This window comes from Melopsittacus undulatus, chromosome 1 (assembly GCF_012275295.1).
Source record: "Melopsittacus undulatus isolate bMelUnd1 chromosome 1, bMelUnd1.mat.Z, whole genome shotgun sequence".
Classification (NCBI taxonomy): domain Eukaryota; kingdom Metazoa; phylum Chordata; class Aves; order Psittaciformes; family Psittaculidae; genus Melopsittacus; species Melopsittacus undulatus.
In genome coordinates this window covers 23,820,480-23,837,770 of record NC_047527.1, presented here as the reverse complement: position 1 = coordinate 23,837,770, position 17,291 = coordinate 23,820,480, and positions in this window count along the sequence as shown.

The window sequence follows — 17,291 nt, the reverse complement described above, 5'->3', positions numbered from 1 at the left end:
AAACTCCACAAGGTGGCTTAAACACACAGTAGATGCCCATTTCATAATAAAGGTGGCTGGGTTTTGCCCTAGCACTTCCAACTTCTGCAGATGGAGCAGCTAAGCACACTTCTCCTCTGAAAGGCTTTCATAGCATGGACAGTACAGATTAACAGCAGAATTCTATGAATACTAGATAATGGGTATGGCATTTGTGGAAGTAAGATTTGCAACTCACCAAGTAGTCACCACAGATGGCTGCTCTGAGGGACTAAAAAACAGGGAGGATGGAATGTCATCGAGACCTGCATGTTCATGAAACACACATGCAGGCTGGTGCACAGCCTCATACAGGGGATGGCACAAAGGATGTTTTCCAAACAAGATCCAGGCTCTTTGCATCCTCTGTCTCCGTGGACAGCCCGGGTTGGACAGCTGTGGCTGTGCAGAGATCTCCAGTCTCTGCAGCTCACTTTTTAACCATGCTGTGCCTTGCTCATGTTCATTAATCTCAGTTCTTGTGGTAATGCCACAGTTTCCTCAACCATGAAGATATTTTACAAAGTCTTTTTCTTTTGTCAGTTTACCCTACAGAAAGGGAGAATTTAGCTCTTTGTTTACACATTCTCGTGAAGAGATGCTGTATCTCTTTTTACAAGGCTGTGTAATGCTATATAGGTTTAGACCACAGAGTGAGCTATTGATGAAGATTTACAGAGTATTTTAAATATCAAATTATTCAGAAACTTCCACAATTTTTCCATTAGAAATTCCCCAAATATTCTTAAAAAAAGTGGAGTAGGAGGATTTTCAGAACTCCTTAGTACTGGCCAAATTTCTTCTTACTTCTAAATGTTCTTTAGGACACAAACCCAACACACTGTAAAAATTCCAGTGATTTAATAATAATTATATTGTATAGGATAACTATGGGATAACAGTGCTTGAGTAAGGTGAGCTGAGTAATGTAAGCAATTGAGTAAGTTTAGGTTACTATTATACATCAGAATTGCTCTTCAGGAACTTTAAATGATACCAGGACCAGGTGAAATAGGGCTGAAATTAGCTTGTCTGTGGCTCTTCCGGCTGCATGACTATAGGTGAGCATGGGGAGCAATAGAATAAGGCTGAAGGACTGCAGAGACATGGGTCTGCCCCTGCCTAAGGGCCCGTTTGTGTCAGGGAGGAGGATTCCACCCTTATCAACCCTGTTGTGAGCTCATTCCTCATTTCTTGAGCAGTGAGGAATGTTTATTCAGCTGACACTGTTTTTGGGAAAGAGGGTAGAAGGAGAAACCACTGCGTGACAGTCTTCCTCCTTATCATCTATAGTGGTGATGTATCCGTGCAACATGTGCAGTGTGGGAAGGGATGGGGAAGGATGGCCAGCTAGACAAGGGGCGGACCCAGGAAAATGAAGTATTTGAATGCACAGGGGATTACTATCCCATTTCTTTCTACATGCAGAAATATTCAGCTGAACTTAGCCTACCAAGCCTTAATCAAAATAGCCTTTTTCACATGAGCAGTTGATTAACCCCCAAAGGCTCCATCTTTCAGTGAGTTTAAGCAAATTCAAATAATATGTGTGGAGTACGCAGTGCTGATTTACACCAGAGTACATATTAATAGTGGTATCACTGAATGGGGAAGGGATGGAAACAAACCATGCTGGTGGCTGTCCCTAATCCAGCACCAGACTGACAGGGAGCAGCTGAAAGCATGGGACTGCCTTCTTAGTCCCACACAACTTTGTGTGGGAGCAAGCACATTTAAAAGGGTGTGATTAAACTCACAGGAGAGGTGTGCAAGGCATAGTGGAATCTGAGAAAGAGCCCCTCATCTGATTTCTTGTGGGGACTGTTTTTCCCTTCACAGCATCAGACCTCCTTGCTATATCTTCTGATCCTGTGTGGTGGGTGTCTCTCTGAACAGACTGGTGGCCTTCGACTGCATCTCCTTATGGAAATTACTTTGACCTTTATTTTCATTTGTTGGCCTGACTGCTATCCTGTCCCTGAAGTGGAGTGTGGTTACACCTTTCTGCTTGAGCTGGCATGTTTAGTTTAAAACCAGAAGAAATTAGAACTGCTCAGCTTTCTAGAAATAACTTTTCTTCTCTCTTTATCACCTGCAGAATGCCTGGAGAGTTTCAAACTAATAACAAGATTATGTAAGAGAATAGGAAATAAAAACATACATATATTTTATTTCTGCAGAAACACCCTTGTTGCTTTTACTCTTCCAGCACAGTAAATGAGCCTTCTATATACTTTGGCACTACAAAGCATTTCTAAGGTACTTCTGGTAAACACTAGTACCATATCTATCCTTCGAAACCTCAGCCTTCAGGAATGCTTATGTTGAATAGGTGGGACAAAAAGGCAGGTTCAACATTTTAAGCAATCAGTTTGATTCTGGTCATGGCAATTACTCTTTCTGTCAGCAGGAGTAAAATTACAATCAGGAAATCAAAGAGTCAAACCTATTCCCATATAATGCAGCATAAGCGTCACGTAAATTTGATCACCCCCTGGAAAAGCTGCTTCCTCTCATTTGCCTGAGCAGAGCTGGGCAGCCTCCGCACACTGCACAGAAGTGTGCAGCACGCTCAGCCCTGACCCATGGGCAAGCAGAGAGAGCAGGGTTGTAGTTAGGACCATGCTGCCATGTCAGGGAGGATCCCACTGTGTCCCCATCCCTATTCTTGCCCACCCCATGCACTGCTGCCATGACTTGCTTCCCAACCTAGCTCGCAAACAAGGGCTGTGAAAGAGAATGGCTTTTCCCCATGCAGGCGAGTTGTCCCAGCCATGGGTCAGCCAGTGCTTCTGCAAATGGAGGGTAGGAAGAGCCTTCTGAGGATGCAGCATGAGAGGGACTGGTTTCAGTCCTACAGGCACCCTTGGCTGCTTCCCACCCTCTGCATAACACTGGTGCTGGTGCTATGAAATAGGCACAGGCCTGAAGAAAAGGATTGTCTTTGCTGGGTGTGCTGCTTGGGCCAGCTCAGTGAGTGAAATGCTGGTGAATTGGTTCCAGGAGGGGACAGTGGGACTTATCAAACTGTGGTTGATGAAGACTCATGGGCTGTGTAACCTCTAAATGCTGGTGCTTTGCCCCCAGGAAGAGGGATGCTGCTTGGTTTGTCTGCCAAGGGTGAGCAACAAGCACATCATCTGGATGTTTATGGGACTTTGATTGAGGTCTGTCTTGATGTCTCAGCTACAAATATGGGGAAAAACCCTTAAATTGCTTGGTCTGGACAATTGGTCCTTCCACAGTTGCACTCACCAGTTTAAGCAGATGGACTTAAAGAAACCAAAACCACTGGAATGGGGTACGTGAGCCATTCCAGACAGCTTTTCTTGTTCTCCTGCAGTTGTCAACCATGTGCTCCTACCTCTCCAAAAATAAAACAGTGTTAACATCCATCTTTCTTCCAAGTGGGACTGTACTTTGCAGTGTGGAATCACAGGGCTCCAAAGTCTAAAGCCTGGGCTCCATGCAAACTCCTCAGCCCTCACTGAGGGTCTGTCCTTCAATGGATAAGAGAGATGTGCTGCATTCTAGATATCTGAGTTGTTCTTGTGAATTCAAAACACAAGGCACAAAATACGTGAAAAAGCATTCCTGCTTATAGTTTGGAGCAGCAGTGGAATGAAGGAGCAGAGCAGCAATCGCACTAGCTCAATCAGACCTGAGTGCTGCTCTCAGGGCAGTACATAAGCCTGGCTCCCTCTGAGCTCTCTCCCAGCCCCCAGTACCTCCTGTAGATGGAAAGAGAAATAGCAGCCGGCCGTGATGGAGGAGCAGAGGCGCCTGTCCTCCTTCCCACTCTCCTTCTGCCACCCTGAAGCAGCGCATCAGTCCCAGCTGCATTTCTCCCCTTTTCTGTCATCTCCTCTTCACGGGAATCCCGTTAACTTCATGCCTTTGCCTTCACATCTGTCTTTTTTTCTTTTCAAGAGTGAGGCATTGACAGTTTTCCTCTTTCTTCCCATGGTTCTGCTGGAAATGGCTGAGGAAAACAGTGATCAGCCAATTTATGTGACACTCTCTCAGATAAACGAATGAGAAAGTGGGACTTCTGAGGCTGTTCTGGAAAATGTAATTAAAATGATCCTTGTGTGGCAGTTGTAAGTTGACCCTTGGCAAACAACCTCGCTGATCAGATCAGGTTTTGGAAAAGGCTTTCTCATTTCTCAATATGGGTGATTCTGCATTTTAGTGATTCTAGAAATTTCTTTTTCCAGAGAATTCTAGTGGTCTTATTTATAAAATAGCACAACTTTTGAGACCCCCACTTCATCGTCTTTCCCTGAATTCCCTTCTTCTACAAATAGTTCAGAATCAGAATTCCTTTCCTAGGGAGTTAAAAAAAAAAAAAAAAAGAAAAAGAAAAAGAAAATAGATCTCATTTCAGTTGACAAGAATCAGTAAACTGGTTCCCAGGTCTGCAAACCTTTCCTTCTGGTAATACATAATCCTCTCTGACTACATTCATTTAATTCTTCAAGCCCACTCTGCACTTCAGTGTGTTCTCAGGTTTCTACCTCTTCATAGTACATTTTTAACACATAGAAATAATGTCTGAAAACTAATTACATTAAAGAGCTTCAATGTGATTTCAAACATACTTGGTCTTGTTGAAAAAATTGTGTCTAACTTAAAAATAATTTCTGTTAACAATTATACAATTATACAAGGAGCGTCAGAAATATTTCTGCTCTGCTGAGCAGGATTTTGCCTTTAGAAAAATAATATTATCATTAACTGTATTTTTCATAGCAGCAAAAAAGAACCAGAAGAGTCCTGGTGTGCCCAGTCTCCCACCCTTCCTTCTCTCCCCTTCCCTTCCCTTATTACTGCCAAGACATGTTACAGAGGCTCTGAGATTTCCCTGGTATGCTCCCTGTCTTGGATAGGTCATATCTGGGAGAAGGACTGGTGTGACCAAGGGCAGGTGGGTTTGTGCAAGAAAAAGCATGGGGACAAGCTCCCTTGCCTCTTCCTTGTACAGGCACGCAATTCACAGGCTGACCTACAAGGTTTGTATGAGATGGATTCAAGATAGCATGGAGCCCTTCGGTATGCAAATGTTGGCAACACACTGCAAAGTGTAAAGCCTCTGAACTGGGGGGAATGGATGGGGAGGGGGATGTGTCTTGTCCATTTCTATCCTGTAGTATAAGATACCGCTGCATGGGAGAGGAAAGAAAAATCAACTGTAAGCGTACAAGGCATCTCCCAAAAGCAGTGGGAAATGACGTTTTTTCTGTTCATTGCGTATGTGTCAGAAATTTTAAGGTGATTTTAGATACTTTTTTCTCAAACTCTATCATGGCATGGCTTTCTACATCTATCTTCTCTTCATTTCATTTGTGGATATGTTTCATATGTGGTTATGTTCAATATTCTCCACTGAGAATGAAGTTTATTTTCATGTTTAACGGTCTGTACATCTTGTCTCAGTAAAGGAAATCTGGTATGATATTTGCACATGACAAGACCTAGTATGTTCTTATATTTTGAAATTAATCATTGATATAGTAGGTTAAAAAACACAACTTGAGATCATGCGGAGATGTGTGGGAAGCATGTCTGGCTTAGGTATAACTTTGGAAGAATGTGAGAATTCATATTTATTAAGCCAAAATATAATAAATTCACAATGTAAAATACAACTCCAAGTAGGCCAGATGATAAAGATGTTTTAATGCAATGCATGCAGCTGCTCCACTCTGCTATTTCCAGTCCTTTTCTGTCTGATATGTTTACTTCCCCTTAATAGCTGCAGGACATATTTATTGGGACCAAAATTTTCCCTAGTTGTTTGCAGCATGACTTTCTAGTCCAAGCAAAAACTCATTTCTTTGAACTGTTCTAACAAGAGCAAAAAGCACTGCAAATTCTAAATTAAAACCTATGTAAGCACACTGCAAAGCAAATTCACTGGCTATCTGCTTTCTTGGAAGACTAAGAGAGGAAGAAATAAAGAACAGTATGTGATGTGTAAGTACTGCTTGCATGAAGCGGCTGTGCGATTCTGCAAGGCTTGGGGTGACCCCAAGGGCTGCTGAGGAGCAAGAACCCCAAATGACAGATGGATTTGTGTCAGTGGAAAAGCAAGACAGTGAGGAGAAGGTCAGAAATGTGGAAGGTAAAGTCAGGTGATAACTGAACTGTTTGACTTCAGCAGTAGTTGTTCCTGTCCTGCATAGGGCCATCAGGCCCCAGGTTACAGATGTTTCAGAAAACAAAGCCAGCTGTTGAGGGAGTATATGTGTAATATTAAAAGTTGTTCTGGAGCATCTCTTACCCAGGCATGTGAAGACAATTTTTTGTGTATGAGGTAGCAGGTGAACAACCCTGCTTATTCAGACAAACAGCAATAAAAGTAATGTGACAGAAGCAGGGAGACCTTCATCGATACTCTTCTAAAGCAAAACTGAGGGGCCAAGGGCATGTCCTCTACAGTTATACAGAGAGAAGATGTTGCTCTTTTGTAGGGTTACTTGATGGGGATGTCCCCTTTGCAATGCACTAACCCTTGGCCCTTATCTTTGCCTCACCTTGGCAAGGGGGAATGGAGAGGAAACAAAGGTCCTGTCATGAAAAAATAGAAATTGATAGGTTTGGTTGTCCTGTGTGCCGTTTGCAAATGCTGAGACAAACAGGCATCGTGACAGCTTCCTTTGGAGCAGCAAAACAACAAGTGATGTGGTAGTGTCTGGCCAGCTCTAGGATGGCTGGTGACCATATTGTTCCTGGAAAAATGTATTATATTTTAATTAGTGCAGTAAGAACACTTTGCACAATGTGCTGCACTTTGTTTTAATAACACCAGCCAAATTTCACACCAAGAAAAACATCCTTTTTGTAAAAGCAGGAGGCCCAAATATTGACCCGTAACAATAAAATACTCTCTGTGAAGTGCAGAGTGCAAGTGAATTAGTTTAGTTTATTAGAATAGCTTCAGTGGAGGATGGAGAGGGAATATAAGACACTGGACTTAAGCAGGGGTCAGGGCACAGGTATGCAGAGCTTTGAACGTGAAAATGGAAAGCACTGAAGTAATGTGATATCCCTCAGACGAGAATATCTGCAGCTCAGCAGAAATTTCAGCCGTCTGTGGCCATTGTGCCCCTGTCACAGGCTTGGAGTCACTGTGTGAGCAAATGAACTTGGGGGAGCAGCCCCAGCTACTGCCTGTATCAAGTGTATTTCTGATACCCTTACGCTAACAAGGCACAAGTGATTTGGGCATGTTCTTAGAATCATAGAATAGTTAGGGTTGGAAAGGACCTTAAGATCATCTAGTTCCAATCCAAGCTGTAACACACACAGCTCTGGCTGTTTTACTCTCAGCTCACACTGGTATGGGTCTCTATGTCTCAGCCCTTCCTTGTGTTCTCTCCACAAGGCAAAGGGACCACGATGCATGTTCCACACTGGCTTCCTGAGGTGTGAAATTCTTAAGCAGCCAGTTTCAGGATGACATCTTCAAATCCTCAATCTTTTGTTAGAGGCGTTTTGCTTTGTTTTCTTTTCCCCCCATAGATCTGTATATTGTGTGGAACAAAAACACAGATCAGATTCACATGGTTCCAGGAACGTTTTCACAAGTTTTGGCCAGGACTCTTGATCTAGTGACTGTGTGGCATAACACATCATTGAGCTTGCTTGCTTTGGGAACACATGGTGAGACAATCTCGTGGCTGAAATGCTTTAACCTGCATATATGTGCCATGGGATGGACCTGCCAGGTGTACTTTGTGAGGAAGAGGGAATAAGATTAACCACTCCCCAGTGGTACTGATAGGATTTTTGCCATGTACTTTACTAGGGGCAAGTTGAGCCTGTGCTGCATGAACCCTTTTATGAGACAGATTTGAATGAGCAGATCAAATATTGGACATTCTTTTGAACTGCTGCTATCTTCTGCAGTCCATGGATTCATAAAGCCTTTTCACATCATTGATATGACCTGTTCATTTCTGAGATGACTGCAAACCAGAAAGTATGCAATTTCACAGCTGTTGAAGGGCTGCATACAACTTGTTACATATAGCACTGTCTCTTGTTTATTTTTGTGGAATGAGGTGAGAGGGAAAGGTTAGGAAACAGGAGAGAGCACTTATCTTCTTGAAAATAATATATCCATAACAGAGAGAATGAAGTTAGAGCATCTCAGGTTAGTATGGTGTCAATGCTGTCTATCATCTCTATGCATATACATTTCCTAATTCCATTTCAGATTTACCATTTTCCAATCCACTTAACTGTACTTGACTTCCCGTAAAACACATCTGTATTGTCTCATGTCTTTTCCAAGCTCTCTTCTGCTCTGCCTCTGGTTCCTTTTACTGATACAAAAAGGGGGAAAGGAAGAATTTTTTATTGCCTAATTTGTTTTTTTTCATTCAAATAGCAATGGAATTGTCTGAATACAATTGCTCAAAATTGTAGCCCAAGTAAAATTGTCTTAATTTAAAAAAAAGGGAACAAGAAGGTGCTGTAGAGAAGCAGCTGAATACAGCGTGGTCCAAGGAGAGGACACACATCACTATAATTTCTGCAAAACTCCACAACATCCAGCACACTTACTGAAGGGTGGGGAGAAGGCAGATCTGTGTTTTTGAGCTGATACTTAAGTATTCATATGGATTTTGTTTAGATTGGCAGCAACACTCAAATGAACAGTTTTGTGAAGAAATAGACACTAAAGATAATGTTATTCCTGTCGTTTCCATGGCAATGGACATGCCTGATGGAATATATCCATCACGTGTGCTCTGTAACCATCTGGTTTCACAGTCCTCAATTCAGACACTCTAGGAATGAAATGTAGGTAAACTTTAATCAGGTTTGTAATTACTCTTGTCCTTACAGATATTATTTAACATGATTTTTCAGCTGCCTCGACATAAAGCCCAAAGGTCTTTTTAGGGTTTTATTGCCACTTTTAAGGAATAGTTTAAGAATTGTTATTGTACTTTAGCTACAGATGCCACTGTTTCTTCTTGGTTTCTGAAACTGTGTTATAATGACATCACATTAAAATATTTTTTTTCCAGGCTCCAAAAAGGTCACAGTTATTTTTTCCAAATGGCTCTGTCAAGCATAAAAATTAACCATACGTTGAGCTGGATTTTCTGTATTTGTAATGTATGTTTATGTTAGAGTTTCTGTCAAAACAGGGATTAAAGATAAATGTAGCTAATTAAAAGAACATTTGCTTAGAGCTCCTGGTAATAGATACCTCATTGTGGGGTCTTGAGGTAAAGCTTACTTTAACAACTGATTCAGTTTATGGGATTGTGTTTGAACATTATAAAAGGCTATTTCAATTTTCCAAATCATGCATATTAGACTGAGAACAATCAAGTTAAGTCTATAAGCAAATTGCAGAAGAGAAGTCAGGATGTACATGTGAAATGTTCTTGTCGGCTCTACTTCCTACACTTCATCATTTCGAATAATGCTTTCCAGCAGCATATGTAAGTGAAAACTGGTTTTACAGAAGGGGAAAAAAATCTATCTGGCACTGGATGAGTCAATAAGTTGCAAACTGTAGTGTAAGGTAAAGAAAAAATTTAAAAAGATCCCATATCAAATTAGGTAATTGTTTCTTTTTATCTTACTTGATTTTACCAAACAGCTGTGCCCACAACATTAATTTCATTGCACATGACATCTGTGTTATCCTACAGGCTCCTATGCTGGGGAAAAGGTCAATGCCAACTGCAATTGCATCAAGTTTCCATAAACTTTCAATGGCCAATAATATTTTGTGCTTTATAAAAATCGAGTAAAATAATAATGTATTTGTGTAGCACCTTTCATATTAAGGGATTTCAAAGAGAACTTCAAACTGTAGGCCCAATCCTTTAGTTCCTATATAAACAAAACTTCCATTGATTTCAGAAACTTATGCCAGAATAAAGATGACAGAGGAAAGGTGTCAGGATTTGGCTCTATATACTGCATGCAGCAATCACTTCATCCACTAATAAAGTTCAGTCACTTTTTGGATGGGACTTGGCAGTTGTTTAACATGAGTGATCTTGAGATGACTCAGTTTAAATGGAAGGATAAACAAAAAAATAGTTCTCTAATTAAGTTTTCATATTTCAGTGGAGTAAACTTTGATAAATTGAAAAAACTAGCTAGGAAAGACAGCTGGGGCTGAGTTGCTCAGGATCTTCAAAATGGAGAAGGTTTGGAATCACTTTCAGATCGAGATGCTGAGGAATATATCAAAGTATTACAAGCAATGGCTATAACTATGAAGGGACATGTTTCAGACCTGGCAGAGAGAATTACCACCTTGGGAAGAATATTGGAAATAAATAGGGAGCCTACAGGAGCTGAAAAGAAGACTGCTCCACCAGGAAGTCCTTGATGTAAAAGTCAAAAAGAGTGGGAATAAAATGAGAACTGACAGATGTCAGACTGAGTTTGGCCTAGCAAGGAATATCAAAAGAAACCCCAGTGTTTGACCACTGAAGGTAAAGAGAAGTGGGACTTCTACGCACAGTAAAATACAAATAATAATAATTTAGCAAAGGTAGCCCATATTGACCTGTTGTTTACATTTAGTTAAAATGGGCAACCTTTACTATTCAGAACAAGTGGAATCGGGAGAGGCATTGTAAAAGGTAACAGAAGACATGAAGGTGGACAGCAGCAAGACCTATGGAAAGGGATGAGACTAGACTGGCTACCAATACTGATATTATTCAATACCTTCTCAGTGACTTAATGAAAATAAGAATAGGGTCCTGACAGAATCCACTTATATGCAGGGTTTGGAGGCACTGCATCCTTTGGAAAGAGCACGCACATCCCCTGGAAAGAGCAGAGTCTAAAAGCCCAAACGAGAAAGGGATAAAATGTAATAATAAAATGCACAAAAAATTCTTCCAGAAGCTCAGAGCTCACCCATTCATGAAAAAGTTGAGAAACACCTTCTTTTACTTGTTGATCAAGGGGTGACTGAGAGCCATCCATGTGATGTAACCATGAAAAGACAAACACAGTCCCAGAATTTGTCATTGAAAGTATTGCCAAAAGAAAGAGTCGTTTAAGCTAAATTAAAATATTTTCACACGTAAACTGAGAAGAAAAATGTTCATGCTAGAAATTAAAAGGAATTATTGTAGGAACAAGTGCATTTTGGAATATTCTCCAATTGAGTAACAGAGGCCAAACCCCAATAACTTTCATGTCAGAGCTTGAAATTAGAAAACGTGTTTGTTTGCAGTAACAGGGGAATCAACTTAATGGCCCAGAAAGTTCCTCAGAGCCCTGTGTTCTGATATCCTCCACAGCAAACCCTGTTGCTGTATAAGAGATTTGAGCAGAAATTAAGTGCAGTCCTGTGGAAATTGAAGTGGGAATTTAAGTTCCTCTAGAGTAATTAGCCTTGCTGTGTGTGGTCGGGACATGGAAGAGGCATTTAATGTCTGTGAATATCAGTGGGTCTTTGAGTTGTGGAGGAGCTTATAAGTTATTGGGATATTCATGTACTAATATTCACTAAAGTTCAAGGGATATGTCCTTTTGAACAGCACCTATTAATAAAGTGTTGCAATACTGGCTTAGCATTCACTTAAGTGACAACTGCTGATGTCTGACTGTCCCTGGCTGTCTTCTGGATGTAAATGAACCAGAAAATAACACAGTTTATCTTTCATTTAGCAATAGAAAATGTCCTGTTTGTAGAGATACCTTTGAAAGCACAGACTACTATCAAAATAATCCAGTCATTAGAATTAAAGAGACATGCAACAACATGGCTTTCACACAACAGGATACCAAATAAAGCAAAATAAGGGTTATCAAGCTCCTTTTCCCTCAATACAGACACACTTTTGAGCAAAATGAGTCCATTAAATCGAAGAAAGTTTTTAATATTTTGTCTTAATATCTATTTCAGTATGCAACCTAAATTGTGCTCAGGAAGAGGTATCTTGAACATCACTTTATGAAACATCTTGAATGTAGGCAGAAGTTTTTAGATTTTTTCCCAGCACCAATACTGCATGGCTGTTGAGAATTGTTGTGTAACAAGATTATAACATGAAGCACTCAGTGATAGGGCTCTTTTTCTAGACTACTAAAAACATTAAGAATTAATTATGTTAGAGGCATGCCATTAATTGTGGTGTAATTTTCACCATATGTATAATATTGAACTGCACATTTTGTCACAGTGCAATTATAGGACATGTTTTTCCAAGTTGCCTCTCTGTCTATATATACACTGTGGTTGCTCTAATTATTTTCCCCGGTGATAATGTACAACATTCCCAGGGTCCTGTCTTATAAAATATTTGCTGATAGACAGGATACATAAAGAGTCATATGGTGTAATTTTCTCCCAGTTTTATACTTAGTTGAGAAAGAAGCTTGAAAAAGTTGTACAGTCTGCACACATATATTTGTCTTTGCCTTTTCATTTGCATCAGACACATGTCCAGTATTTTGTTTTCAGTGCTATGATGCTCCAAGTCCCTGAGGACACTAAAACAACAGAATGAAATTAACACTGTAAAAATATATAATAATTTGCCTCAAAATGGCCATTGCTATTCAAAGTATCCTGTGCAGTGTGGTTCTTCTCTGAATTTTCACCCACATTGTATATGCGGATGCAATAATGATGGGCATGCAATTAGTCAGCAGTTGGCAGACACTGCACAAGTCACTGCTCTACACTTAATCTCTTCCTGGAATCTTGGGAGAATAATATTTGCATTGGCTTATAACCAAAAATCATCTTAAATACAACTTGATTTTGTATATTTTACCCAATTGTATAATTGTATGGACAAAACGTGTATATATTAAATGGCATATGCTACATGGAATTTTCCCAAGTATAGTATTAACTGTTTTAAAAACCATTTCTCCTGACATATGGTAACATAATGTGGCCAGCACACCTGTCTGGCTGGATAGAAAAACTGCAAAAAAGAAATAAAAAATGACCTGATTCTCCTTTTACTTCCACTTGGCAAATCAAGAGAGATATCACTGATGTCATTATTCTTAGACCATTGTAAGTTTAGTGTAAGTTGGAGAAGTATCCTGTCTCTCATCTTATCAAGGTAAGAGTAATCTTTTTCTGTTGCACCTACCCTTCCTCTCCACACCAAAAAAAAAAATCCCTACACAAATATGTGGGACACATTTTCTGAAACATGATCTTAGAAAAGCTGTAAGATTAAGCATTTATAGCTATACTTTAATGTTGCTGAAAAATGAGACTTTGAATTTTAGTATAGTTGCAGTTTGAACAAAATTTTCACTTAAAAGCTTTGAAATAACAGGCAGGTACCCCATGTGTTAGATTAGACTCACTGACCAAGCTCATTGGAGTTTAAATTCTGATCTCCCACCATGGTAAGCATCAAGTAAGTCAGAATTAGTCAGTCTTGCTGCTTGGGCTTTATGACGCTCCATAGCACATCTGAATCACATCCTTTTCTCAGACTTATTTAGTTCTCAGGTTTATCTTAAGTCCATCTAAATATGCAGACAAATAAACTGTAATGTAATTGAACCCTGGTGTACAATGAAAACAAAATTCAGAAGACTCGAGACCTGCGTTACTGAGGTCCATGGAGACTTAGTCATTAGTTTTGGCTGGTTCAGGGTCAAGCCAATGCACAGGCTGTGTGGTTCATTCTCCTCCAGGCATGGATTTACCAAACATGGGGGAAGGCTCTATACATCAACACCATGCTCATGTTCAGCCCATTTGCCAGTGCCCCGTGGCTGTCTTCTTCACCCAGGAAACCAGTATGAGAGACCTAGCTGTTCTAAGAATACACAATGCTTCCATGACTATCCAATCTAAGGCAAGTAGTGAGGGCTTTTTTTTTCAGTCTTCCTATCTATAGAATGGTTTCAAGGGTGGAATCATTCATACTCTTTAGAATTATTTGCTTTTATGAAATCAAATTGGAAGGGTTATAAAATTCCAAGAAAAGCTTATAACAACATGACAAACATAACTTTTTCTGGGTGCATAAAGAAAATGTATGAAAATCAAGCATAATGGACTTCAGTCTTCTACAGAAATTGTGTATGTTAATTTAACTTCTAAATTCAGATTTTTTTTATATAAGTATACTCATTTCAATGTATCCTGCTAGAAAGATGAGAGTAGCCAGGATCAACCCACTGCTGTGGTGTTCTTAGGTGTCAGCATCCAGAGACCACCAATAACAGCAGTTCATGGCTGCTCATAAAGTCTTATATTTTTTCTTATTTTCTTTTTCTTTATATGTCTTAGATTCAGATATTAAAAGAGTAAATTAATATATTATCAGGTCATAAGAATTTGCTTCAAGCCACTGGACAGGAAGAATTCTAAATGTGAATAGAGTAGGAAGGAGAACATTTAAACTAAGCTTCAAAAATATTTTCTAACTTTGAGGTCTTCAGAGGATTTTTCCCACGAAAAATAGAATTGCTGAATCCTTGAGACTTTTCAAGTTAATCTAGATGAGACATTAGAAAATACAGGAAACAATCGTTCATTGGCAGGAAAGGGGCAAGATGACTTTTTCTTTTCTAATGACTAATTCTATTATTTTAAGCAGTTCTGCCATCCAAAGGGCACAAAACCAGCAACCATAATTAGTTACAAGATAATGATACAGGCTCTGTTTTATTTCCTAGTGCATTGTCTCTAATTAATGGTAAAAAAAAAAGGGTGGGGGAGGGGATTGAGAAAGTGTTGCTTTAATGCTTTATTCATGAAGGACTGTGATGATGAGCTTTGTGAAGAGCATCCCCTGTGCTGCAGAGACAGATGTTTTCTGTGGCTCTGATTCAATAAAGAATCCTCTTCAGGAAAGCGGTTAAGCCAGAGAATATCCCAACAACCTGAGGATGAGAACATGACAAATTTTCAGTACTAAAAAGATCTGAAAACGTGTGCTTTAATGTGACTTCTTTGACTGAAGTTCAGCCTCCCTCAGATTACCCAGGGAGGAATTGAAACCAGGTTAACTGTGGGCCTGAATGGATATACAAACTTTGATAGATCTGTTTTTTCCATTACCTATAAACTGCTCTGAATCTCAGACTAACTTCAGATCAGATTATTCCAAGCTTGGCAATTATTTCTCCTCATCTAGTCCTAAGTCTCCAGCTTGTGGTTTCCCTGAGACAGAAAATCAGTGGCAAAGTGACACGTGACAGCAGAGCTTCTTACTTTGTGTTGACCCTTATGAGTCCAAAAGCAAGAGATGGATGACAAGACAGATTTCTGTAGTGTCATGATTGTTTCCAACTCCAGAACCCATGTATGTTCTGTACATACAGTAATACAGATTTTACAAAAGGGACCATAACTTTTTTCTTTGCAGTTCTGAAACTTTCAGCCATGTTGCCACAGGTAGAAAAGGGAAGGAATTCACCTCCTAACAAGGTCAAAGCAGTTCTTCACAACGAACATTCCAGCAGATTGTGCGACTGATTGAAAGACTTCACAACACAGGTCTACAGCATAAGACTATGGCCAAGTGAGGAGCATGAAACAGCGAAGAGTCAGACCCCCATGTGTTTCTGAGTACCTGCTGCTCCTAGTGACTTCTTTGGAAGATGAAAGCACTCAGCACTAGATGGGTTCATGCCCTCTCCATAGCCTGCTCATCGTATTTTCTTTCTTATCAATGTGGACCATCTAAAACACACAATAATCTGCCTTAAACACAACCCCATGCTACTTCTGTTGACCAGGGCTGATGCACTTACATCTGCCAAGCTGGAAACCTCCTGGCGCTGGCCAGTCTTGATGATTGACCTCTGTTCTGGTATAAGCTCAGTTAGTTCATACGGGGTCCATATGGCAATTTTCTCCCCCCCTTCCTTCTTCCCTTCTTCTGATTCTCTGAAGGTCTGGGGTTTTGTATGTCTTTTGCAGTGTCTCCCCATGAGTATTTCACTTCTGTTGGCACTTTCTGTAGCAGTATTAATAATGACATTTCACTGGCATGTGGCCAGCTGTGAAAGTTTATGGAGTAATTTTGTAATAGAGCTGCAAGAGCTTAGCAAAAACCCAGCAGGTGAACAAGCTTTCTGCCTCACTCCTTTAAAATAAAAGCTCTCCCATTCTGCAAGCTTTGCAAAGCCTTTGCACCAGGGTTTCTTGCAGGCAAGATGTGCATATTTTAATGTGACAGGTCTAGGAACCAGCGTTCTCCTGTGGCACTCCCACCTCCAGCTGCAAGGCTGTACCCCTGGTCCCCATTCCGAGCCATGCTCAGTGCAAACACTGAATATAAAATTGCTGTTCTCCCTTCGCCCTCCACCTTCCAGCTGCATATTCCCACCCTGGTTCCCTGCTTGGAGCAATGATTTAATAAATATATCTACAATAATCATCAGCGCCTCTGTCTGCCCTCCCCCTCCCAGCTGCAGTTTCCCACCCTTATTTCTCTTCTGTGCCATGATTAGTACATATGTTTAAAATAAAACTCATCATCTCCTTCTCCCTTCCTCCTTCCAGCTGTGGATTCCTCCCCGCCTCCACCTTACCCAGATTTTCAGGCCTGGTTTGTAGGCACATTTCACAGAATTTAACCTCTGGCAATGCCCCCCCTTCCTGTTGTCTACTATTTCTCCATTGCAAATCCAAGAGTGGGCTTTCATATGAAATCAGATCACAGACCTCAGTGGTTCTGACATGAAGACCATGAGTAATCTGAAAAGAACAAAAAGATTCCTCTTATCTGAATCCTTTTTCAGATAGTGTCTCTGCCATGAGGGGCAAAATGCAGGGCGATGAGGCTGTAGGCTGGACTGAGCTCCTCTGTGAAGGGCACAAAGGCTTTCCTGGTACTTCTTGGTTCGCCTGTATGACGAATCACAGTATGATGAAATAGTTGAGGCTGGCAGGCAGCAAACTCTTCTCCAACCCTGTGCTCCAAGCAGTGTCAGCTGCAGCAGGTTGCTCAGGGTGGTGTCCAGTCAGGTTCTAGTATCTCCAAGACTGGATATTTCATGACCTCCCTGGGCAACCTGAAGCAGTGCTCAACTTTGCTCATAGTATATGAACTTTAGAGCACAAGTGTTATGAGGAATGGCTGAGGGAACTGGAGTTGTTTAGTCTGTAGAAGAGAAGGCTCAGAGGGGACCTTATTGCTCTCTTTAACTACCTGAAAAGGTAATTGTAAAGAATGATAATTGTAAAGGTGGCTGTTCTCTTGTCCCAGGTAACAAGCAAAAGGACAAGAGGTAACAGCTTCAAGCTGCAATAGGGGAGGTTTAGTTTGGATATTAGAAAAAAT